This window comes from Heterodontus francisci, chromosome 22, assembly GCF_036365525.1.
Source record: "Heterodontus francisci isolate sHetFra1 chromosome 22, sHetFra1.hap1, whole genome shotgun sequence".
In the NCBI taxonomy this organism is placed as follows: Eukaryota; Metazoa; Chordata; class Chondrichthyes; order Heterodontiformes; family Heterodontidae; genus Heterodontus; species Heterodontus francisci.
In genome coordinates, this window is record NC_090392.1 from 39,554,245 (window position 1) to 39,576,517 (window position 22,273).

Consider the following 22,273-nt stretch of genomic DNA (forward strand, 5'->3'; position numbering starts at 1 on the left):
AAAATTGAAAGAGTTTTCACAGGTTGCCCGTCCTGTTGAGTATTTGCAGCGATTTCCCACTCTCACAGCAGTGATTCTGAGTCACGATGTGTGGAATTGGATTTGAAAACTGATGAAAATTCAGCGCTTGGTGCTCAGCTGTCACGAGTAATTCCACACCTGCTTTGATCAGCTGTTAGCAGTGGACTGCAACAATGTCAGCCAGGGACTTTTATTGTACATCAATAAAAGTGAACTTATTTGATGCAGGTAAAATATCATTAAAATGGTCCACCGCATTCAACTTGTTTTCCCTAATCCCAGCGGTGGAACAGTCCCAGATTGTGCAGCCATTGATTGAATTTGCATTGCTTTTTTCAAAGCCCGACCGTCCTTAATATATGGGTTCGACGTCTGTGCATGGTTTTTGCTCATTTCATTGAAAATTGCTTATCATGAATGCATGGAAACAGTCAGGTAATGGATCAGAGCAGCGTTGTTAAATAATCAGGAAACGAAGACACCAATGCAAACACAGAGAGTAGAACAAGCACGTCCAGGGGCGCTAAGTAAAACGCTCAATAAGGGCCGACGTCCGTGGGGGGTCTTGAACCACCAACCTTTCGGTTAACAGCCGAACGCGCTAGCCAATTGCGCCACAGAGACGACCACAGCAAAATCACCCAAGACACTGCAAACCAGTGTTTCAATGAATTCGAGTCTCAGGTCGTGTGAGCTGGAGAATCCTGCCTGTCATCAGCTTTTCCAGATCGACGCTGCGGGATGGTATCTGTTTATCTCTGCCATCTGGTGGTACAAATCAAAATTTCTCCCCAGCACTTTTTCCGTCAGTCGGAGAACCATTTCACAAGGGGACAATGTCAAAACGGTTGCGGCAATTCAACAATTGTACGAAGCACAAAACAGAGCTCATTTAACAATGTCACACTGTTCTGCTGCGGAAATCTTTCCCCTGACAGACAAACTCTCCAGGCCACAGTTCCACCCTATCCCAGTCCTAGCCCCTTCGCCTTTCCCTCTGCCTCTGCACTCGCTTTATACCTGTTCAATCTCTAACCTTTATCCAGTTGTGAAGAAAGGCTACCCACCAGAAAGTCTAACACTGTTTGTCTTTCCAGATGTGCTGCCTGAGTTGCTGCGCATTTCCTGCATTTTCTCTTTTCATTTCAGATTTCCAGCATCCACCATTCGTTTGCTTTTGCACTCACAATGTTGACGGTTCGTCTCCAGGTAGCTACCGTTAGACCCGGTTTCCCAGGAAAAGAGGCTTTTATTGAGGATACTGCCACATGGCAAAAGGCCAATCTGCCCCCATGCCCTTTTAACCGACAGACTAAGCTTGGAATCTCCCACACCTGAGGGGCAGGTTCTGACACACAGTAAACTGCGACCTGGCAGGTGACTCAATCTGGGCTGGGTGGAGCATGACTTGATTGACAAGCCTCGTGCTCGATCAGAACTGGCCGGAGCCAGTGCTCCCCCTTTCGCTACTGGAATGGATATGTGCAGTCAGGATGGTGAACGTCTCTGGTTTTAAGATCTATCGTGCTCGACAGGTATTTTAAATGAACGGCGGGACTGAGTGAGATTGTGTGTGCGTGTCTGAACCGTGTTGTGGGACTGTGTAAGTTTGTGTATGTCTCTGAACCGTGCTGTGGGACCGTGTGAGTTTGTATGTGGCTTTGCAGCGTGTTGTGGGACGGTGTGAGTTTAATGTGTCTCTGAAGGGTGTTCTAGGACTGTGTGAGTTTGTCTGCGGGTTTCTGAACCGTTTTGTCGGACTGTGTGAGTTTGTGTGCATGTTTCTGAACCGTGTTGTGGCATTGTGTGAGTTTATGTGTACTTTCTGCTTATTTATTGCTCTCTTACTTTGCTTTGACACATAGAAAAATGTATACACAACACAGATACACACAAATACATTGAGAAGTAACACACGCACACACACACACAAATTTATTCAGAATGATCACACTGATACACCCATAATACTCAAGTGCACAATATTTATATATTTAGAACCTGATATATATTATCAAAATAAAAGGAGATTTACAACTGACACACTCACAATGCATCGCCCTCATAACATCAAGACTCTCAGTTTCGGTAGAACCATCACAGCCACAGCCACAGACACACACACACGCTTTATATTGCCATATGGTCCAGTTTGAAGTTTTAAGAAAAGTCTGCACAACAAAAATTGAAAGAGTTTTCACAAGTTGCCCGTCCTGTTGAGTATTTGCAGCGATTTCCCACTCTCACAGCAGTGATTCTGAGTCACGATGTGTGGAATTGGATTTGAAAACTGAAGAAAATTCAGCGCTTGGTGCTCAGCTGTCACGAGCAATTCCACACCTGCTTTGATCAGCTGTCAGCAGTGGACTGGAACAATGTCAGCCAGGGACTTTTAGTGTACATCAATAAAAGTGAACTTATTTGATGCAGGTAAAATATCATTAAAATGGTCCACCGCATTCAACTTGTTTTCCCTAATCCCAGCGGTGGAACAGTCCCAGATTGTGCAGCCATTGAATGAATTTGCATTGCTTTTTTCGAAGCCCGACCGTCCTTAAGATATGGGTTCGACGTCTGTGCATGGTTTTTGCTCATTTCATTGAAAATTGCTTATCATGAATGCATGGAAACAGTCAGGTAATGGATCAGAGCAGCGTTGTTAAATAATCAGGAAAAGAAGACACCAATGCAAACACAGAGAGTAGAACAAGCACGTCCAGGGGCGCTAAGTAAAACGCTCAATAATGGCCGACGTCCCTGGGTGGGTTTGAACCACCAACCTTTCAATTAACAGCCGAACGCGCGAGCCAATTCCGCCACAGAGACGACCACAGCAAAATCTCCCAAGACACTGCAAACCAGTGTTTCAATGAATTCGAGTCTCAGGTCGTGTGAGCTGGAGAATCCTGCCAGTCATCAGCTTTTCCAGATCGACGCTGCGGGATGGTATCTGTTTATCTCTGCCATCTGGTGGTACAAATCAAAATTTCTCCCCAGCACTTTTTCCGTCAGTCGGAGAACCATTTCACAAGGGGACAATGTCAAAACGGTTGAGGCAATTCAACAATTGTACGAAGCACAAAACAGAGCTCATTTAACAATGTCACACTGTTCTGTTGGGGAAATCTTTCCCCTGACAGACAAACTCTCCAGGCCACAGTTCCACCCTATCCCAGACCTTGCCCCTTCGCCTTTCCCTCTGCCTCTGCACTCGCTTTATACCTGTTCAATCTCTAACCTTTATCCAGTTGTGAAGAAAGGCTACCCACCAGAAAGTCTAACACTGTTTGTCTTTCCAGATGTGCTGCCTGAGTTGCTGCGCATTTCCTGCATTTTCTCTTTTCATTTCAGATTTCCAGCATCCAGCATTCGTTTGCTTTTGCACTCACAATGTTGACGGTTCGTCTCCAGGTAGCTACCGTTAGACCCGGTTTCCCAGGCAAAGAGGCTTTTTTTGAGGATACTGCCACATGGCAAAAGGCCAATCTGCCCCCATGCCCTTTTAACCGACAGACTAAGCTTGGAATCTCCCACACCTGAGGGGCAGGTTCTGACACACAGTAAACTGCGACCTGGTAGATGACTCAATCTGGGCTGGGTGGAGCATGACTTGATTGACAAGCCTCGTGCGATATCAGAACTGGCCGGAGCCAGTGCTCCCCCTTTCGCGACTGGAATGGATATGTGCAGTCAGGATGGTGAACGTCTCTGGTTTTAAGATCTATCGTGCTCGACAGGTATTTTAAATGAACGGCGGGACTGAGTGAGATTGTGTGTGCGTGTCTGAACCGTGCTGTGGGACTGTGTAAGTTTGTGTATGTCTCTGAACCGTGCTGTGGGACCGTGTGAGTTTGTGTGTGGCTTTGCAGCGTGTTGTGGGACGGTGTGAGTTTAATGTGTCTCTGAACGGTGTTCTAGGACTGTGTGAGTTTGTCTGCGGGTTTCTGAACCGTTTTGTCGGACTGTGTGAGTTTGTGTGCATGTTTCTGAACCGTGTTGTGGCATTGTGTGAGTTTATGTGTACTTTCTGCTTATTTATTGCTCTCTTACTTTGCTTTGACACATAGAAAAATGTATACACAACACAGATACACACAAATACATTGAGAAGTAACACACGCACACACACACACACATTTATTCAGAATGAGCACACTGATACACCCATAATACTCAAGTGCACAATATTTATATATTTAGAACCTGATATATATTATCAAAATAAAAGGAGATTTACAACTGACACACACAATGCATCGCCCTCATAACATCAAGACTCTCAGTTTCGATAGAACCATCACAGCCACAGCCACAGACACACACACACGCTTTATATTGCCATATGGTCCAGTTTGAAGTTTTAAGAAAAGTCTGGACAACAAAAATTGAAAGAGTTTTCACAAGTTGCCCGTCCTGTTGAGTATTTGCAGCGATTTCCCACTCTCACAGCAGTGATTCTGAGTCACGATGTGTGGAATTGGATTTGAAAACTGAAGAAAATTCAGCGCTTGGTGCTCAGCTGTCACGAGCAATTCCACACCTGCTTTGATCAGCTGTTAGCAGTGGACTGGAACAATGTCAGCCAGGGACTTTTAGTGTACATCAATAAAAGTGAACTTATTTGATGCAGGTAAAATATCATTAAAATGGTCCACCGCATTCAACTTGTTTTCCCTAATCCCAGCGGTGGAACAGTCCCAGATTGTGCAGCCATTGAATGAATTTGCATTGCTTTTTTCGAAGCCCGACCGACCTTAATATATGGGTTCGACGTCTGTGCATAGTTTTTGCTCATTTCATTGAAAATTGCTTATCATGAATGCATGGAAACAGTCAGGAAATGGATCAGAGCAGCGTTGTTAAATAATCAGGAAAAGCAGACACCAATGCAAACATAGAGAGTGGAACAAGCACGTCCAGGGGCGCTAAGTGAAACGCTCAATAAGGGCCGACGTCCCTGGGTGGGCTTGAACCACCAACCTTTCGGTTAACAGCCGAACGCGCTAGCCAATTGCGCCACAGAGACGACCACAGCAAAATCACGCAAGACACTGCAAACCAGTGTTTCAATGAATTCGAGTCTCAGGTCGTGTGAGCTGGAGAATCCTCCAGTCATCAGCTTTTCCAGATCGACGCTGCGGGATGGTATCTGTTTATCTCTGCCATCTGGTGGTACAAATCAAAATTTCTCCCCAGCACTTTTTCCGTCAGTCGGAGAACCATTTCACAAGGGGACAATGTCAAAACGGTTGCGGCAATTCAACAATTGTACGAAGCACAAAACAGAGCTCATTTAACAATGTCACACTGTTCTGCTGCGGAAATCTTTCCCCTGACAGACAAACACTCCAGGCCACAGTTCCACCCTATCCCACACCTTGCCCCTTCGCCTTTCCCTCTGCCTCTGCACTCGCTTTATACCTGTTCAATCTCTAACCTTTATCCAGTTGTGAAGAAAGGCTACCCACCAGAAAGTCTAACACTGTTTGTCTTTCCAGATGTGCTGCCTGAGTTGCTGCGCATTTCCTGCATTTTCTCTTTTCATTTCAGATTTCCAGCATCCACCATTCGTTTGCTTTTGCACTCACAATGTTGACGGTTCGTCTCCAGGTAGCTACCGTTAGACCCGGTTTCCCAGGCAAAGAGGCTTTTATTGAGGATACTGCCACATGGCAAAAGGCCAATCTGCCCCCATGCCCTTTTAACCGACAGACTAAGCTTGGAATCTCCCACACCTGAGGGGCAGGTACTGACACACAGTAAACTGCGACCTGGTAGGTGACTCAATCTGGGCTGGGTGGAGCATGACTTGATTGACAAGCCTCGTGCTATATCAGAACTGGCCGGAGGCAGTGCTCCCCCTTTAGCTACTGGAATGGATATGTGCAGTCAGGATGGTGAACGTCTCTGGTTTTAAGATCTATCGTGCTCGATAGGTATTTTCAATGAACGGCGGGACTGAGTGAGATTGTGTGTGCGTGTCTGAACCGTGTTGTGGGACTGTGTAAGTTTGTGTATGTCTCTGAACCGTGCTGTGGGACCGTGTGAGTTTGTGTGTGGCTTTGCAGCGTGTTGTGGGACGGTGTGAGTTTAATGTGTCTCTGAACGGTGTTCTAGGACTGTGTGAGTTTGTCTGCGGGTTTCTGAACCGATTTGTCGGACTGTGTGAGTTTGTGTGCATGTTTCTGAACCGTGTTGTGGCATTGTGTGAGTTTATGTGTACTTTCTGCTTATTTATTGCTCTCTTACTTTGCTTTGACACATAGAAAAATGTATACACAACACAGATACACACAAATACATTGAGAAGGAACACACGCACACACACACACACATTTATTCAGAATGAGCACACTGATACACCCATAATACTCAAGTGCACAATATTTATATATTTAGAACCTGATATATATTATCAAAATAAAAGGAGATTTACAACTGACACACTCACAATGCATCGCCCTCATAACATCAAGACTCTCAGTTTCGATAGAACCATCACAGCCACAGCCACAGACACACACACACGCTTTATATTGCCATATGGTCCAGTTTGAAGTTTTAAGAAAAGTCTGGACAACAAAAATTGAAAGCGTTTTCACAGGTTGCCCGTCCTGTTGAGTATTTGCAGCGATTTCCCACTCTCACAGCAGTGATTCTGAGTCACGATGTGTGGAATTGGATTTGAAAACTGAAGAAAATTCAGCGCTTGGTGCTCAGCTGTCACGAGCAATTCCACACCTGCTTTGATCAGCTGTCAGCAGTGGACTGGAACAATGTCAGCCAGGGACTTTCAGTGTACATCAATAAAAGTGAACATATTTGATGCAGGTAAAATTTCATTAAAATGGTCCCCCGCATTCAACTTGTTTTCCCTCATCCCAGCGGTGGAACAGTCCCAGATTGTGCAGCCATTGAATGAATTTGCATTGCTTTTTTCGAAGCCCGACCGACCTTAATATATTTAGCATGGGTTCGACGTCTGTGCATGGTTTTTGCTCATTTCATTGAAAATTGCTTATCATGAATGCATGGAAACAGTCAGGTAATGGATCAGAGCAGCGTTGTTAAATAATCAGGAAAAGAAGACACCAATGCAAACACAGAGAGTGGAACAAGCACGTCCAGGGGCGCTAAGTAAAACGCTCAATAATAGCCGACGTCCCTGGGTGGGCTTGAACCACCAACCTTTCGGTTAACAGCCGAACGCGCTTGCCAATTGCGCCACAGAGACGACCACAGCCAAATCACGCAAGACACTGCAAACCAGTGTTTCAATGAATTCGAGTCTCAGGTCGTGTGAGCTGGAGAATCCTGCCAGTCATCAGCTTTTCCAGATCGACGCTGCGGGATGGTATCTGTTTATCTCTGCCATCTGGTGGTACAAATCAAAATTTCTCCCCAGCACTTTTTCCGTCAGTCGGAGAACCATTTCACAAGGGGACAATGTCAAAACGGTTGCGGCAATTCAACAATTGTACGAAGCACAAAACAGAGCTCATTTAACAATGTCACACTGTTCTGCTGCGGAAATCTTTCCCCTGACAGACAAACTCTCCAGGCCACAGTTCCACCCTATCCCACACCTTGCCCCTTCGCCTTTCCCTCTTCCTCTGCACTCGCTTTATACCTGTTCAATCTCTAACCTTTATCCAGTTGTGAAGAAAGGCTACCCACCAGAAAGTCGAACACTGTTTGTCTTTCCAGATGTGCTGCCTGAGTTGCTGCGCATTTCCTGCATTTTCTCTTTTCATTTCAGATTTCCAGCATCCACCATTCGTTTGCTTTTGCACTCACAATGTTGACGGTTCGTCTCCAGGTAGCTACCGTTAGACCCGGTTTCCCAGGCAAAGAGGCTTTTATTGAGGATACTGCCACATGGCAAAAGGCCAATCTGCCCCCATGCCCTTTTAACCGACAGACTAAGCTTGGAATCTCCCACACCTGAGGGGCAGGTTCTGACACACAGCAAACTGCGACCTGGTAGGTGACTCAATCTGGGCTGGGTGGAGCATGACTTGATTGACAAGCCTCGTGCTATATCAGAACTGGCCGGAGCCAGTGCTCCCCCTTTCGCTACTGGAATGGATATGTGCAGTCAGGATGGTGAACGTCTCTGGTTTTAAGATCTATCGTGCTCGACAGGTATTTTAAATGAACAGCGAGACTGAGTGAGATTGTGTGTGCGTGTCTGAACCGTGTTGTGGGACTGTGTAAGTTTGTGTATGTCTCTGAACCGTGCTGTGGGACCGTGTGAGTTTGTGTGTGGCTTTGCAGCGTGTTGTGGGACGCTGTGAGTTTAATGTGTCTCTCAACGGTGTTCTAGGACTGTGTGAGTTTGTCTGCGGGTTTCTGAACCGTTTTGTCGGACTGTGTGAGTTTGTGTGCGTGTTTCTGAACCGTCTTGTGGCATTGTGTGAGTTTATGTGTACTTTCTGCTTATTTATTGCTCTCTTACTTTGCTTTGACACATAGAAAAATGTATACACAACACAGATACACACAAATACATTGAGAAGTAACACACGCACACACACACACATTTATTCAGAATGAGCACACTGATACACCCATAATACTCAAGTGCACAATATTTATATATTTAGAACCTGATATATATTATCAAAATAAAAGGAGATTTACAACTGACACACTCACAATGCATCGCCCTCATCACATCAAGACTCACAGTTTCGATAGAACCATGACAGCCACAGCCACAGACACACACACACGCTTTATATTGCCATATGGTCCAGTTTGAAGTTTTAAGAAAAGTCTGTACAACAAATATTGAAAGAGTTTTCACAAGTTGCCCGTCCTGTTGAGTATTTGCAGCGATATCCCACCCTCACAGCAGTGATTCTGAGTCACGATTTGTGGAATTGGATTTGAAAACTGAAGAAAATTCAGCGCTTGGTGCTCAGCTGTCCCGAGCAATTCCACACCTGCTTTGATCAGCTGTTAGCAGTGGACTGGAACAATGTCAGCCAGGGACTTTTAGTGTACATCAATAAAAGTGAACTTATTTGATGCAGGTAAAATATCATTAAAATGGTCCACCGCATTCAATTTGTTTTCCCTAATCCCAGCGGTGGAACAGTCCCAGATTGTGCAGCCATTGAATGAATTTGCATTGCTTTTTTCGAAGCCCGACCGACCTCAATATATTTAGCATGGGTCCGACGTCTGTGCATGGTTTTTGCTCATTTCATTGAAAATTGCTTATCATGAATGCATGGAAACAGTCAGGTAATGGATCAGAGCAGCGTTGTTAAATAATCAGGAAAAGAAGGCACCAATGCAAACACAGAGAGCAGAACAAGCACGTCCAGAGGCGCTAAGTGAAACGCTCCACAAGGGCCGACGTTCCTGGGTGGGTTTGAACCACCAACCTTTCAATTAACAGCCGAACGCGCTAGCCAATTGCGCCACAGAGACAACCACAGCAAAATCACGCAAGACACTGCAAACCAGTGTTTCAATGAATTCGAGTCTCAGGTCGTGTGAGCTGGAGAATCCTGCCAGTCATCAGCTTTTCCAGATCGACGCTGCGGGATGGTATCTGTTTATCTCTGCCATCTGGTGGTACAAATCAAAATTTCTCCCCAGCACTTTTTCCGTCAGTCGGAGAACCATTTCACAAGGGGACAATGTCAAAACGGTTGCGGCGATTCAACAATTGTACGAAGCACAAAACAGAGCTCATTTAACAATGTCACACTGTTCTGCTGCGGAAATCTTTCCCCTGACAGACAAACTCTCCAGGCCACAGTTCCACCCTATCCCTGACCTTGCCCCTTCGCCTTTCCCTCTGCCTCTGCACTCGCTTTATACCTGTTCAATCTCTAACCTTTATCCAGTTGTGAAGAAAGGCTACCCACCAGAAAGTCGAACACTGTTTGTCTTTCCAGATGTGCTGCCTGAGTTGCTGCGCATTTCCTGCATTTTCTCTTTTCATTTCAGATTTCCAGCATCCACCATTCGTTTGCTTTTGCACTCACAATGTTGACGGTTCGTCTCCAGGTAGCTACCGTTAGACCCGGTTTCCCAGGCAAAGAGGCTTTTATTGAGGATACTGCCACATGGCAAAAGGCCAATCTGCCCCCATGCCCTTTTAACCGACAGACTAAGCTTGGAATCTCCCACACCTGAGGGGCAGGTTCTGACACACAGCAAACTGCGACCTGGTAGGTGACTCAATCTGGGCTGGGTGGAGCATGACTTGATTGACAAGCCTCGTGCTATATCAGAACTGGCCGGAGCCAGTGCTCCCCCTTTCGCTACTGGAATGGATATGTGCAGTCAGGATGGTGAACGTCTCTGGTTTTAAGATCTATCGTGCTCGACAGGTATTTTAAATGAACAGCGGGACTGAGTGAGATTGTGTGTGCGTGTCTGAACCGTGTTGTGGGACTGTGTAAGTTTGTGTATGTCTCTGAACCGTGCTGTGGGACCGTGTGAGTTTGTGTGTGGCTTTGCAGCGTGTTGTGGGACGCTGTGAGTTTAATGTGTCTCTCAGCGGTGTTCTAGGACTGTGTGAGTTTGTCTGCGGGTTTCTGAACCGTTTTGTCGGACTGTGTGAGTTTGTGTGCGTGTTTCTGAACCGTCTTGTGGCATTGTGTGAGTTTATGTGTACTTTCTGCTTATTTATTGCTCTCTTACTTTGCTTTGACACATAGAAAAATGTATACACAACACAGATACACACAAATACATTGAGAAGTAACACACGCACACACACACACATTTATTCAGAATGAGCACACTGATACACCCATAATACTCAAGTGCACAATATTTATATATTTAGAACCTGATATATATTATCAAAATAAAAGGAGATTTACAACTGACACACTCACAATGCATCGCCCTCATCACATCAAGACTCACAGTTTCGATAGAACCATGACAGCCACAGCCACAGACACACACACACGCTTTATATTGCCATATGGTCCAGTTTGAAGTTTTAAGAAAAGTCTGTACAACAAAAATTGAAAGAGTTTTCACAAGTTGCCCGTCCTGTTGAGTATTTGCAGCGATATCCCACCCTCACAGCAGTGATTCTGAGTCACGATTTGTGGAATTGGATTTGAAAACTGAAGAAAATTCAGCGCTTGGTGCTCAGCTGTCCCGAGCAATTCCACACCTGCTTTGATCAGCTGTTAGCAGTGGACTGGAACAATGTCAGCCAGGGACTTTTAGTGTACATCAATAAAAGTGAACTTATTTGATGCAGGTAAAATATCATTAAAATGGTCCACCGCATTCAATTTGTTTTCCCTAATCCCAGCGGTGGAACAGTCCCAGATTGTGCAGCCATTGAATGAATTTGCATTGCTTTTTTCGAAGCCCGACCGACCTCAATATATTTAGCATGGGTCCGACGTCTGTGCATGGTTTTTGCTCATTTCATTGAAAATTGCTTATCATGAATGCATGGAAACAGTCAGGTAATGGATCAGAGCAGCGTTGTTAAATAATCAGGAAAAGAAGGCACCAATGCAAACACAGAGAGCAGAACAAGCACGTCCAGAGGCGCTAAGTGAAACGCTCCACAAGGGCCGACGTTCCTGGGTGGGCTCAAACCACCAACCTTTCAATTAACAGCCGAACGCGCTAGCCAATTGCGCCACAGAGACAACCACAGCAAAATCACGCAAGACACTGCAAACCAGTGTTTCAATGAATTCGAGTCTCAGGTCGTGTGAGCTGGAGAATCCTGCCAGTCATCAGCTTTTCCAGATCGACGCTGCGGGATGGTATCTGTTTATCTCTGCCATCTGGTGGTACAAATCAAAATTTCTCCCCAGCACTTTTTCCGTCAGTCGGAGAACCATTTCACAAGGGGACAATGTCAAAACGGTTGCGGCGATTCAACAATTGTACGAAGCACAAAACAGAGCTCATTTAACAATGTCACACTGTTCTGCTGCGGAAATCTTTCCCCTGACAGACAAACTCTCCAGGCCACAGTTCCACCCTATCCCTGACCTTGCCCCTTCGCCTTTCCCTCTGCCTCTGCACTCGCTTTATACCTGTTCAATCTCTAACCTTTATCCAGTTGTGAAGAAAGGCTACCCACCAGAAAGTCGAACACTGTTTGTCTTTCCAGATGTGCTGCCTGAGTTGCTGCGCATTTCCTGCATTTTCTCTTTTCATTTCAGATTTCCAGCATCCGCCATTCGTTTGCTTTTGCACTCACAATGTTGACTGTTCGTCTCCAGGTAGCTACCGTTAGACCCGGTTTCCCAGGCAAAGAGGCTTTTATTGAGGATACTGCCACATGGCAAAAGGCCAATCTGCCCCCATGCCCTTTTAACCGACAGACTAAGCTTGGAATCTTCCACACCTGAGGGGCAGGTTCTGACACACAGCAAACTGCGACCTGGTAGGTGACTCAATCTGGGCTGGGTGGAGCATGACTTGATTGACAAGCCTCGTGCTATATCAGAACTGGCCGGAGCCAGTGCTCCCCCTTTCGCTACTGGAATGGATATGTGCAGTCAGGATGGTGAACGTCTCTGGTTTTAAGATCTATCGTGCTCGACAGGTATTTTAAATGAACAGCGGGACTGAGTGAGATTGTGTGTGCGTGTCTGAACCGTGTTGTGGGACTGTGTAAGTTTGTGTATGTCTCTGAACCGTGCTGTGGGACCGTGTGAGTTTGTGTGTGGCTTTGCAGCGTGTTGTGGGACGCTGTGAGTTTAATGTGTCTCTCAGCGGTGTTCTAGGACTGTGTGAGTTTGTCTGCGGGTTTCTGAACCGTTTTGTCGGACTGTGTGAGTTTGTGTGCGTGTTTCTGAACCGTCTTGTGGCATTGTGTGAGTTTATGTGTACTTTCTGCTTATTTATTGCTCTCTTACTTTGCTTTGACACATAGAAAAATGTATACACAACACAGATACACACAAATACATTGAGAAGTAACACACGCACACACACACACATTTATTCAGAATGAGCACACTGATACACCCATAATACTCAAGTGCACAATATTTATATATTTAGAACCTGATATATATTATCAAAATAAAAGGAGATTTACAACTGACACACTCACAATGCATCGCCCTCATCACATCAAGACTCACAGTTTCGATAGAACCATGACAGCCACAGCCACAGACACACACACACGCTTTATATTGCCATATGGTCCAGTTTGAAGTTTTAAGAAAAGTCTGTACAACAAAAATTGAAAGAGTTTTCACAAGTTGCCCGTCCTGTTGAGTATTTGCAGCGATATCCCACCCTCACAGCAGTGATTCTGAGTCACGATTTGTGGAATTGGATTTGAAAACTGAAGAAAATTCAGCGCTTGGTGCTCAGCTGTCCCGAGCAATTCCACACCTGCTTTGATCAGCTGTTAGCAGTGGACTGGAACAATGTCAGCCAGGGACTTTTAGTGTACATCAATAAAAGTGAACTTATTTGATGCAGGTAAAATATCATTAAAATGGTCCACCGCATTCAATTTGTTTTCCCTAATCCCAGCGGTGGAACAGTCCCAGATTGTGCAGCCATTGAATGAATTTGCATTGCTTTTTTCGAAGCCCGACCGACCTCAATATATTTAGCATGGGTCCGACGTCTGTGCATGGTTTTTGCTCATTTCATTGAAAATTGCTTATCATGAATGCATGGAAACAGTCAGGTAATGGATCAGAGCAGCGTTGTTAAATAATCAGGAAAAGAAGGCACCAATGCAAACACAGAGAGCAGAACAAGCACGTCCAGAGGCGCTAAGTGAAACGCTCCACAAGGGCCGACGTTCCTGGGTGGGCTCAAACCACCAACCTTTCAATTAACAGCCGAACGCGCTAGCCAATTGCGCCACAGAGACAACCACAGCAAAATCACGCAAGACACTGCAAACCAGTGTTTCAATGAATTCGAGTCTCAGGTCGTGTGAGCTGGAGAATCCTGCCAGTCATCAGCTTTTCCAGATCGACGCTGCGGGATGGTATCTGTTTATCTCTGCCATCTGGTGGTACAAATCAAAATTTCTCCCCAGCACTTTTTCCGTCAGTCGGAGAACCATTTCACAAGGGGACAATGTCAAAACGGTTGCGGCGATTCAACAATTGTACGAAGCACAAAACAGAGCTCATTTAACAATGTCACACTGTTCTGCTGCGGAAATCTTTCCCCTGACAGACAAACTCTCCAGGCCACAGTTCCACCCTATCCCTGACCTTGCCCCTTCGCCTTTCCCTCTGCCTCTGCACTCGCTTTATACCTGTTCAATCTCTAACCTTTATCCAGTTGTGAAGAAAGGCTACCCACCAGAAAGTCGAACACTGTTTGTCTTTCCAGATGTGCTGCCTGAGTTGCTGCGCATTTCCTGCATTTTCTCTTTTCATTTCAGATTTCCAGCATCCGCCATTCGTTTGCTTTTGCACTCACAATGTTGACTGTTCGTCTCCAGGTAGCTACCGTTAGACCCGGTTTCCCAGGCAAAGAGGCTTTTATTGAGGATACTGCCACATGGCAAAAGGCCAATCTGCCCCCATGCCCTTTTAACCGACAGACTAAGCTTGGAATCTTCCACACCTGAGGGGCAGGTTCTGACACACAGTAAACTGCGACCTGGTCGGTGACTCAATCTGGGCTGGGTGGAGCATGACTTGATTGACAAGCCTCGTGCTATATTAGAACTGGCCGGAGCCAGTGCTCCCCCTTTCGCTACTGGAATGGATATGTGCAGTCAGGATGGTGAACCTCTCTGGTATTAAGATCTATCGTGCTCGACAGGTATTTTAAATGAACGGCGGGACTGAGTGAGATTGTGTGTGCGTGTCTGAACCGTGTTGTGGGACTGTGTAAGTTTGTGTATGTCTCTGAACCGTGCTGTGGGACCGTGTGAGTTTGTGTGTGGCTTTGCAGCGTGTTGTGGGACGCTGTGAGTTTAATGTGTCTCTGAACGGTGTTCTAGGACTGTGTGAGTTTGTCTGCGGGTTTCTGAACCGTTTTGTCGGACTGTGTGAGTTTGTGTGCGTGTTTCTGAACCGTGTTGTGGCATTGTGTGAGTTTATGTGTACTTTCTGCTTATTTATTGCTCTCTTACTTTGCTTTGACACATAGAAAAATGTATACACAACACAGATACACACAAATACATTGAGAAGTAACACACGCACACACACACACACATTTATTCAGAATGAGCACACTGATACACCCATAATACTCAAGTGCACAATATTTATATATTTAGAACCTGATATATATTATCAAAATAAAAGGAGATTTACAACTGACACACTCACAATGCATCGCCCTCATCACATCAAGACTCACAGTTTCGATAGAACCATGACAGCCACAGCCACAGACACACACACACGCTTTATATTGCCATATGGTCCAGTTTGAAGTTTTAAGAAAAGTCTGTACAACAAAAATTGAAAGAGTTTTCACAAGTTGCCCGTCCTGTTGAGTATTTGCAGCGATATCCCACCCTCACAGCAGTGATTCTGAGTCACGATTTGTGGAATTGGATTTGAAAACTGAAGAAAATTCAGCGCTTGGTGCTCAGCTGTCCCGAGCAATTCCACACCTGCTTTGATCAGCTGTTAGCAGTGGACTGGAACAATGTCAGCCAGGGACTTTTAGTGTACATCAATAAAAGTGAACTTATTTGATGCAGGTAAAATATCATTAAAATGGTCCACCGCATTCAATTTGTTTTCCCTAATCCCAGCGGTGGAACAGTCCCAGATTGTGCAGCCATTGAATGAATTTGCATTGCTTTTTTCGAAGCCCGACCGACCTCAATATATTTAGCATGGGTCCGACGTCTGTGCATGGTTTTTGCTCATTTCATTGAAAATTGCTTATCATGAATGCATGGAAACAGTCAGGTAATGGATCAGAGCAGCGTTGTTAAATAATCAGGAAAAGAAGGCACCAATGCAAACACAGAGAGCAGAACAAGCACGTCCAGAGGCGCTAAGTGAAACGCTCCACAAGGGCCGACGTTCCTGGGTGGGCTCAAACCACCAACCTTTCAATTAACAGCCGAACGCGCTAGCCAATTGCGCCACAGAGACAACCACAGCAAAATCACGCAAGACACTGCAAACCAGTGTTTCAATGAATTCGAGTCTCAGGTCGTGTGAGCTGGAGAATCCTGCCAGTCATCAGCTTTTCCAGATCGACGCTGCGGGATGGTATCTGTTTATCTCTGCCATCTGGTGGTACAAATCAAAATTTCTCCCCAGCACTTTTTCCGTCAGTCGGAGAACCATTTCACAAGGGGACAATGTCAAAACGGTTGCGGCGATTCAACAATTGTACGAAGCACAAAACAGAGCTCATTTAACAATGTCACACTGTTCTGCTGCGGAAATCTTTCCCCTGACAGACAAACTCTCCAGGCCACAGTTCCACCCTATCCCTGACCTTGCCCCTTCGCCTTTCCCTCTGCCTCTGCACTCGCTTTATACCTGTTCAATCTCTAACCTTTATCCAGTTGTGAAGAAAGGCTACCCACCAGAAAGTCGAACACTGTTTGTCTTTCCAGATGTGCTGCCTGAGTTGCTGCGCATTTCCTGCATTTTCTCTTTTCATTTCAGATTTCCAGCATCCACCATTCGTTTGCTTTTGCACTCACAATGTTGACGGTTCGTCTCCAGGTAGCTACCGTTAGACCCGGTTTCCCAGGCAAAGAGGCTTTTATTGAGGATACTGCCACATGGCAAAAGGCCAATCTGCCCCCATGCCCTTTTAACCGACAGACTAAGCTTGGAATCTCCCACACCTGAGGGGCAGGTTCTGACACACAGCAAACTGCGACCTGGTAGGTGACTCAATCTGGGCTGGGTGGAGCATGACTTGATTGACAAGCCTCGTGCTATATCAGAACTGGCCGGAGCCAGTGCTCCCCCTTTCGCTACTGGAATGGATATGTGCAGTCAGGATGGTGAACGTCTCTGGTTTTAAGATCTATCGTGCTCGACAGGTATTTTAAATGAACAGCGGGACTGAGTGAGATTGTGTGTGCGTGTCTGAACCGTGTTGTGGGACTGTGTAAGTTTGTGTATGTCTCTGAACCGTGCTGTGGGACCGTGTGAGTTTGTGTGTGGCTTTGCAGCGTGTTGTGGGACGCTGTGAGTTTAATGTGTCTCTCAGCGGTGTTCTAGGACTGTGTGAGTTTGTCTGCGGGTTTCTGAACCGTTTTGTCGGACTGTGTGAGTTTGTGTGCGTGTTTCTGAACCGTCTTGTGGCATTGTGTGAGTTTATGTGTACTTTCTGCTTATTTATTGCTCTCTTACTTTGCTTTGACACATAGAAAAATGTATACACAACACAGATACACACAAATACATTGAGAAGTAACACACGCACACACACACACATTTATTCAGAATGAGCACACTGATACACCCATAATACTCAAGTGCACAATATTTATATATTTAGAACCTGATATATATTATCAAAATAAAAGGAGATTTACAACTGACACACTCACAATGCATCGCCCTCATCACATCAAGACTCACAGTTTCGATAGAACCATGACAGCCACAGCCACAGACACACACACACGCTTTATATTGCCATATGGTCCAGTTTGAAGTTTTAAGAAAAGTCTGTACAACAAAAATTGAAAGAGTTTTCACAAGTTGCCCGTCCTGTTGAGTATTTGCAGCGATATCCCACCCTCACAGCAGTGATTCTGAGTCACGATTTGTGGAATTGGATTTGAAAACTGAAGAAAATTCAGCGCTTGGTGCTCAGCTGTCCCGAGCAATTCCACACCTGCTTTGATCAGCTGTTAGCAGTGGACTGGAACAATGTCAGCCAGGGACTTTTAGTGTACATCAATAAAAGTGAACTTATTTGATGCAGGTAAAATATCATTAAAATGGTCCACCGCATTCAATTTGTTTTCCCTAATCCCAGCGGTGGAACAGTCCCAGATTGTGCAGCCATTGAATGAATTTGCATTGCTTTTTTCGAAGCCCGACCGACCTCAATATATTTAGCATGGGTCCGACGTCTGTGCATGGTTTTTGCTCATTTCATTGAAAATTGCTTATCATGAATGCATGGAAACAGTCAGGTAATGGATCAGAGCAGCGTTGTTAAATAATCAGGAAAAGAAGGCACCAATGCAAACACAGAGAGCAGAACAAGCACGTCCAGAGGCGCTAAGTGAAACGCTCCACAAGGGCCGACGTTCCTGGGTGGGCTCAAACCACCAACCTTTCAATTAACAGCCGAACGCGCTAGCCAATTGCGCCACAGAGACAACCACAGCAAAATCACGCAAGACACTGCAAACCAGTGTTTCAATGAATTCGAGTCTCAGGTCGTGTGAGCTGGAGAATCCTGCCAGTCATCAGCTTTTCCAGATCGACGCTGCGGGATGGTATCTGTTTATCTCTGCCATCTGGTGGTACAAATCAAAATTTCTCCCCAGCACTTTTTCCGTCAGTCGGAGAACCATTTCACAAGGGGACAATGTCAAAACGGTTGCGGCGATTCAACAATTGTACGAAGCACAAAACAGAGCTCATTTAACAATGTCACACTGTTCTGCTGCGGAAATCTTTCCCCTGACAGACAAACTCTCCAGGCCACAGTTCCACCCTATCCCTGACCTTGCCCCTTCGCCTTTCCCTCTGCCTCTGCACTCGCTTTATACCTGTTCAATCTCTAACCTTTATCCAGTTGTGAAGAAAGGCTACCCACCAGAAAGTCGAACACTGTTTGTCTTTCCAGATGTGCTGCCTGAGTTGCTGCGCATTTCCTGCATTTTCTCTTTTCATTTCAGATTTCCAGCATCCGCCATTCGTTTGCTTTTGCACTCACAATGTTGACTGTTCGTCTCCAGGTAGCTACCGTTAGACCCGGTTTCCCAGGCAAAGAGGCTTTTATTGAGGATACTGCCACATGGCAAAAGGCCAATCTGCCCCCATGCCCTTTTAACCGACAGACTAAGCTTGGAATCTTCCACACCTGAGGGGCAGGTTCTGACACACAGCAAACTGCGACCTGGTAGGTGACTCAATCTGGGCTGGGTGGAGCATGACTTGATTGACAAGCCTCGTGCTATATCAGAACTGGCCGGAGCCAGTGCTCCCCCTTTCGCTACTGGAATGGATATGTGCAGTCAGGATGGTGAACGTCTCTGGTTTTAAGATCTATCGTGCTCGACAGGTATTTTAAATGAACAGCGGGACTGAGTGAGATTGTGTGTGCGTGTCTGAACCGTGTTGTGGGACTGTGTAAGTTTGTGTATGTCTCTGAACCGTGCTGTGGGACCGTGTGAGTTTGTGTGTGGCTTTGCAGCGTGTTGTGGGACGCTGTGAGTTTAATGTGTCTCTCAGCGGTGTTCTAGGACTGTGTGAGTTTGTCTGCGGGTTTCTGAACCGTTTTGTCGGACTGTGTGAGTTTGTGTGCGTGTTTCTGAACCGTCTTGTGGCATTGTGTGAGTTTATGTGTACTTTCTGCTTATTTATTGCTCTCTTACTTTGCTTTGACACATAGAAAAATGTATACACAACACAGATACACACAAATACATTGAGAAGTAACACACGCACACACACACACATTTATTCAGAATGAGCACACTGATACACCCATAATACTCAAGTGCACAATATTTATATATTTAGAACCTGATATATATTATCAAAATAAAAGGAGATTTACAACTGACACACTCACAATGCATCGCCCTCATCACATCAAGACTCACAGTTTCGATAGAACCATGACAGCCACAGCCACAGACACACACACACGCTTTATATTGCCATATGGTCCAGTTTGAAGTTTTAAGAAAAGTCTGTACAACAAAAATTGAAAGAGTTTTCACAAGTTGCCCGTCCTGTTGAGTATTTGCAGCGATATCCCACCCTCACAGCAGTGATTCTGAGTCACGATTTGTGGAATTGGATTTGAAAACTGAAGAAAATTCAGCGCTTGGTGCTCAGCTGTCCCGAGCAATTCCACACCTGCTTTGATCAGCTGTTAGCAGTGGACTGGAACAATGTCAGCCAGGGACTTTTAGTGTACATCAATAAAAGTGAACTTATTTGATGCAGGTAAAATATCATTAAAATGGTCCACCGCATTCAATTTGTTTTCCCTAATCCCAGCGGTGGAACAGTCCCAGATTGTGCAGCCATTGAATGAATTTGCATTGCTTTTTTCGAAGCCCGACCGACCTCAATATATTTAGCATGGGTCCGACGTCTGTGCATGGTTTTTGCTCATTTCATTGAAAATTGCTTATCATGAATGCATGGAAACAGTCAGGTAATGGATCAGAGCAGCGTTGTTAAATAATCAGGAAAAGAAGGCACCAATGCAAACACAGAGAGCAGAACAAGCACGTCCAGAGGCGCTAAGTGAAACGCTCCACAAGGGCCGACGTTCCTGGGTGGGCTCAAACCACCAACCTTTCAATTAACAGCCGAACGCGCTAGCCAATTGCGCCACAGAGACAACCACAGCAAAATCACGCAAGACACTGCAAACCAGTGTTTCAATGAATTCGAGTCTCAGGTCGTGTGAGCTGGAGAATCCTGCCAGTCATCAGCTTTTCCAGATCGACGCTGCGGGATGGTATCTGTTTATCTCTGCCATCTGGTGGTACAAATCAAAATTTCTCCCCAGCACTTTTTCCGTCAGTCGGAGAACCATTTCACAAGGGGACAATGTCAAAACGGTTGCGGCGATTCAACAATTGTACGAAGCACAAAACAGAGCTCATTTAACAATGTCACACTGTTCTGCTGCGGAAATCTTTCCCCTGACAGACAAACTCTCCAGGCCACAGTTCCACCCTATCCCTGACCTTGCCCCTTCGCCTTTCCCTCTGCCTCTGCACTCGCTTTATACCTGTTCAATCTCTAACCTTTATCCAGTTGTGAAGAAAGGCTACCCACCAGAAAGTCTAACACTGTTTGTCTTTCCAGATGTGCTGCCTGAGTTGCTGCGCATTTCCTGCATTTTCTCTTTTCATTTCAGATTTCCAGCATCCGCCATTCGTTTGCTTTTGCACTCACAATGTTGACTGTTCGTCTCCAGGTAGCTACCGTTAGACCCGGTTTCCCAGGCAAAGAGGCTTTTATTGAGGATACTGCCACATGGCAAAAGGCCAATCTGCCCCCATGCCCTTTTAACCGACAGACTAAGCTTGGAATCTTCCACACCTGAGGGGCAGGTTCTGACACACAGTAAACTGCGACCTGGTCGGTGACTCAATCTGGGCTGGGTGGAGCATGACTTGATTGACAAGCCTCGTGCTATATTAGAACTGGCCGGAGCCAGTGCTCCCCCTTTCGCTACTGGAATGGATATGTGCAGTCAGGATGGTGAACCTCTCTGGTATTAAGATCTATCGTGCTCGACAGGTATTTTAAATGAACGGCGGGACTGAGTGAGATTGTGTGTGCGTGTCTGAACCGTGTTGTGGGACTGTGTAAGTTTGTGTATGTCTCTGAACCGTGCTGTGGGACCGTGTGAGTTTGTGTGTGGCTTTGCAGCGTGTTGTGGGACGCTGTGAGTTTAATGTGTCTCTGAACGGTGTTCTAGGACTGTGTGAGTTTGTCTGCGGGTTTCTGAACCGTTTTGTCGGACTGTGTGAGTTTGTGTGCGTGTTTCTGAACCGTGTTGTGGCATTGTGTGAGTTTATGTGTACTTTCTGCTTATTTATTGCTCTCTTACTTTGCTTTGACACATAGAAAAATGTATACACAACACAGATACACACAAATACATTGAGAAGTAACACACGCACACACACACACACATTTATTCAGAATGAGCACACTGATACACCCATAATACTCAAGTGCACAATATTTATATATTTAGAACCTGATGTATATTATCAAAATAAAAGGAGATTTACAACTGACACTCTCACAATGCATCGCCCTCATAACATCAAGACTCACAGTTTCGATAGAACCATGACAGCCACAGCCACAGACACACACACACGCTTTATATTGCCATATGGTCCAGTTTGAAGTTTTAAGAAAAGTCTGTACAACAAAAATTGAAAGAGTTTTCACAAGTTGCCCGTCCTGTTGAGTATTTGCAGCGATTTCCCACTCTCACAGCAATGATTCTGAGTCACGATGTGTGGAATTGGATTTGAAAACTGAAGAAAATTCAGCGCTTGGTGCTCAGCTGTCACGAGCAATTCCACACCTGCTTTGATCAGCTGTTAGCAGTGGACTGGAACAATGTCAGCCAGGGACTTTTAGTG

The 22,273-nt window shown here is 45.5% G+C and overlaps 9 non-coding genes across 9 annotated transcripts; all 9 read right to left on the reverse strand.

Annotated features, from left to right (window-relative positions):
* Positions 1-571: 571 nt before the first annotated feature.
* Positions 572-645, reverse strand: trnan-guu (transfer RNA asparagine (anticodon GUU)). Its single transcript has one exon. It is a non-coding gene; the product is annotated as a tRNA-Asn (tRNA).
* A 4,328-nt stretch (positions 646-4,973) lies between these two features.
* On the reverse strand, positions 4,974-5,047 carry trnan-guu (transfer RNA asparagine (anticodon GUU)). Its single transcript has one exon. It is a non-coding gene; the product is annotated as a tRNA-Asn (tRNA).
* A 2,134-nt stretch (positions 5,048-7,181) lies between these two features.
* On the reverse strand, positions 7,182-7,255 carry trnan-guu (transfer RNA asparagine (anticodon GUU)). Its single transcript has one exon. It is a non-coding gene; the product is annotated as a tRNA-Asn (tRNA).
* A 2,133-nt stretch (positions 7,256-9,388) lies between these two features.
* On the reverse strand, positions 9,389-9,462 carry trnan-guu (transfer RNA asparagine (anticodon GUU)). Its single transcript has one exon. It is a non-coding gene; the product is annotated as a tRNA-Asn (tRNA).
* A 2,133-nt stretch (positions 9,463-11,595) lies between these two features.
* Positions 11,596-11,669, reverse strand: trnan-guu (transfer RNA asparagine (anticodon GUU)). The gene has a single exon. It is a non-coding gene; the product is annotated as a tRNA-Asn (tRNA).
* Positions 11,670-13,802: 2,133 nt separating this feature from the next.
* trnan-guu (transfer RNA asparagine (anticodon GUU)) lies at positions 13,803-13,876 on the reverse strand. The gene has a single exon. It is a non-coding gene; the product is annotated as a tRNA-Asn (tRNA).
* Positions 13,877-16,011: 2,135 nt separating this feature from the next.
* On the reverse strand, positions 16,012-16,085 carry trnan-guu (transfer RNA asparagine (anticodon GUU)). The gene has a single exon. It is a non-coding gene; the product is annotated as a tRNA-Asn (tRNA).
* Positions 16,086-18,218: 2,133 nt separating this feature from the next.
* trnan-guu (transfer RNA asparagine (anticodon GUU)) lies at positions 18,219-18,292 on the reverse strand. The gene has a single exon. It is a non-coding gene; the product is annotated as a tRNA-Asn (tRNA).
* A 2,133-nt stretch (positions 18,293-20,425) lies between these two features.
* On the reverse strand, positions 20,426-20,499 carry trnan-guu (transfer RNA asparagine (anticodon GUU)). Its single transcript has one exon. It is a non-coding gene; the product is annotated as a tRNA-Asn (tRNA).
* Between the last annotated feature and the right edge of the window lie 1,774 nt (positions 20,500-22,273).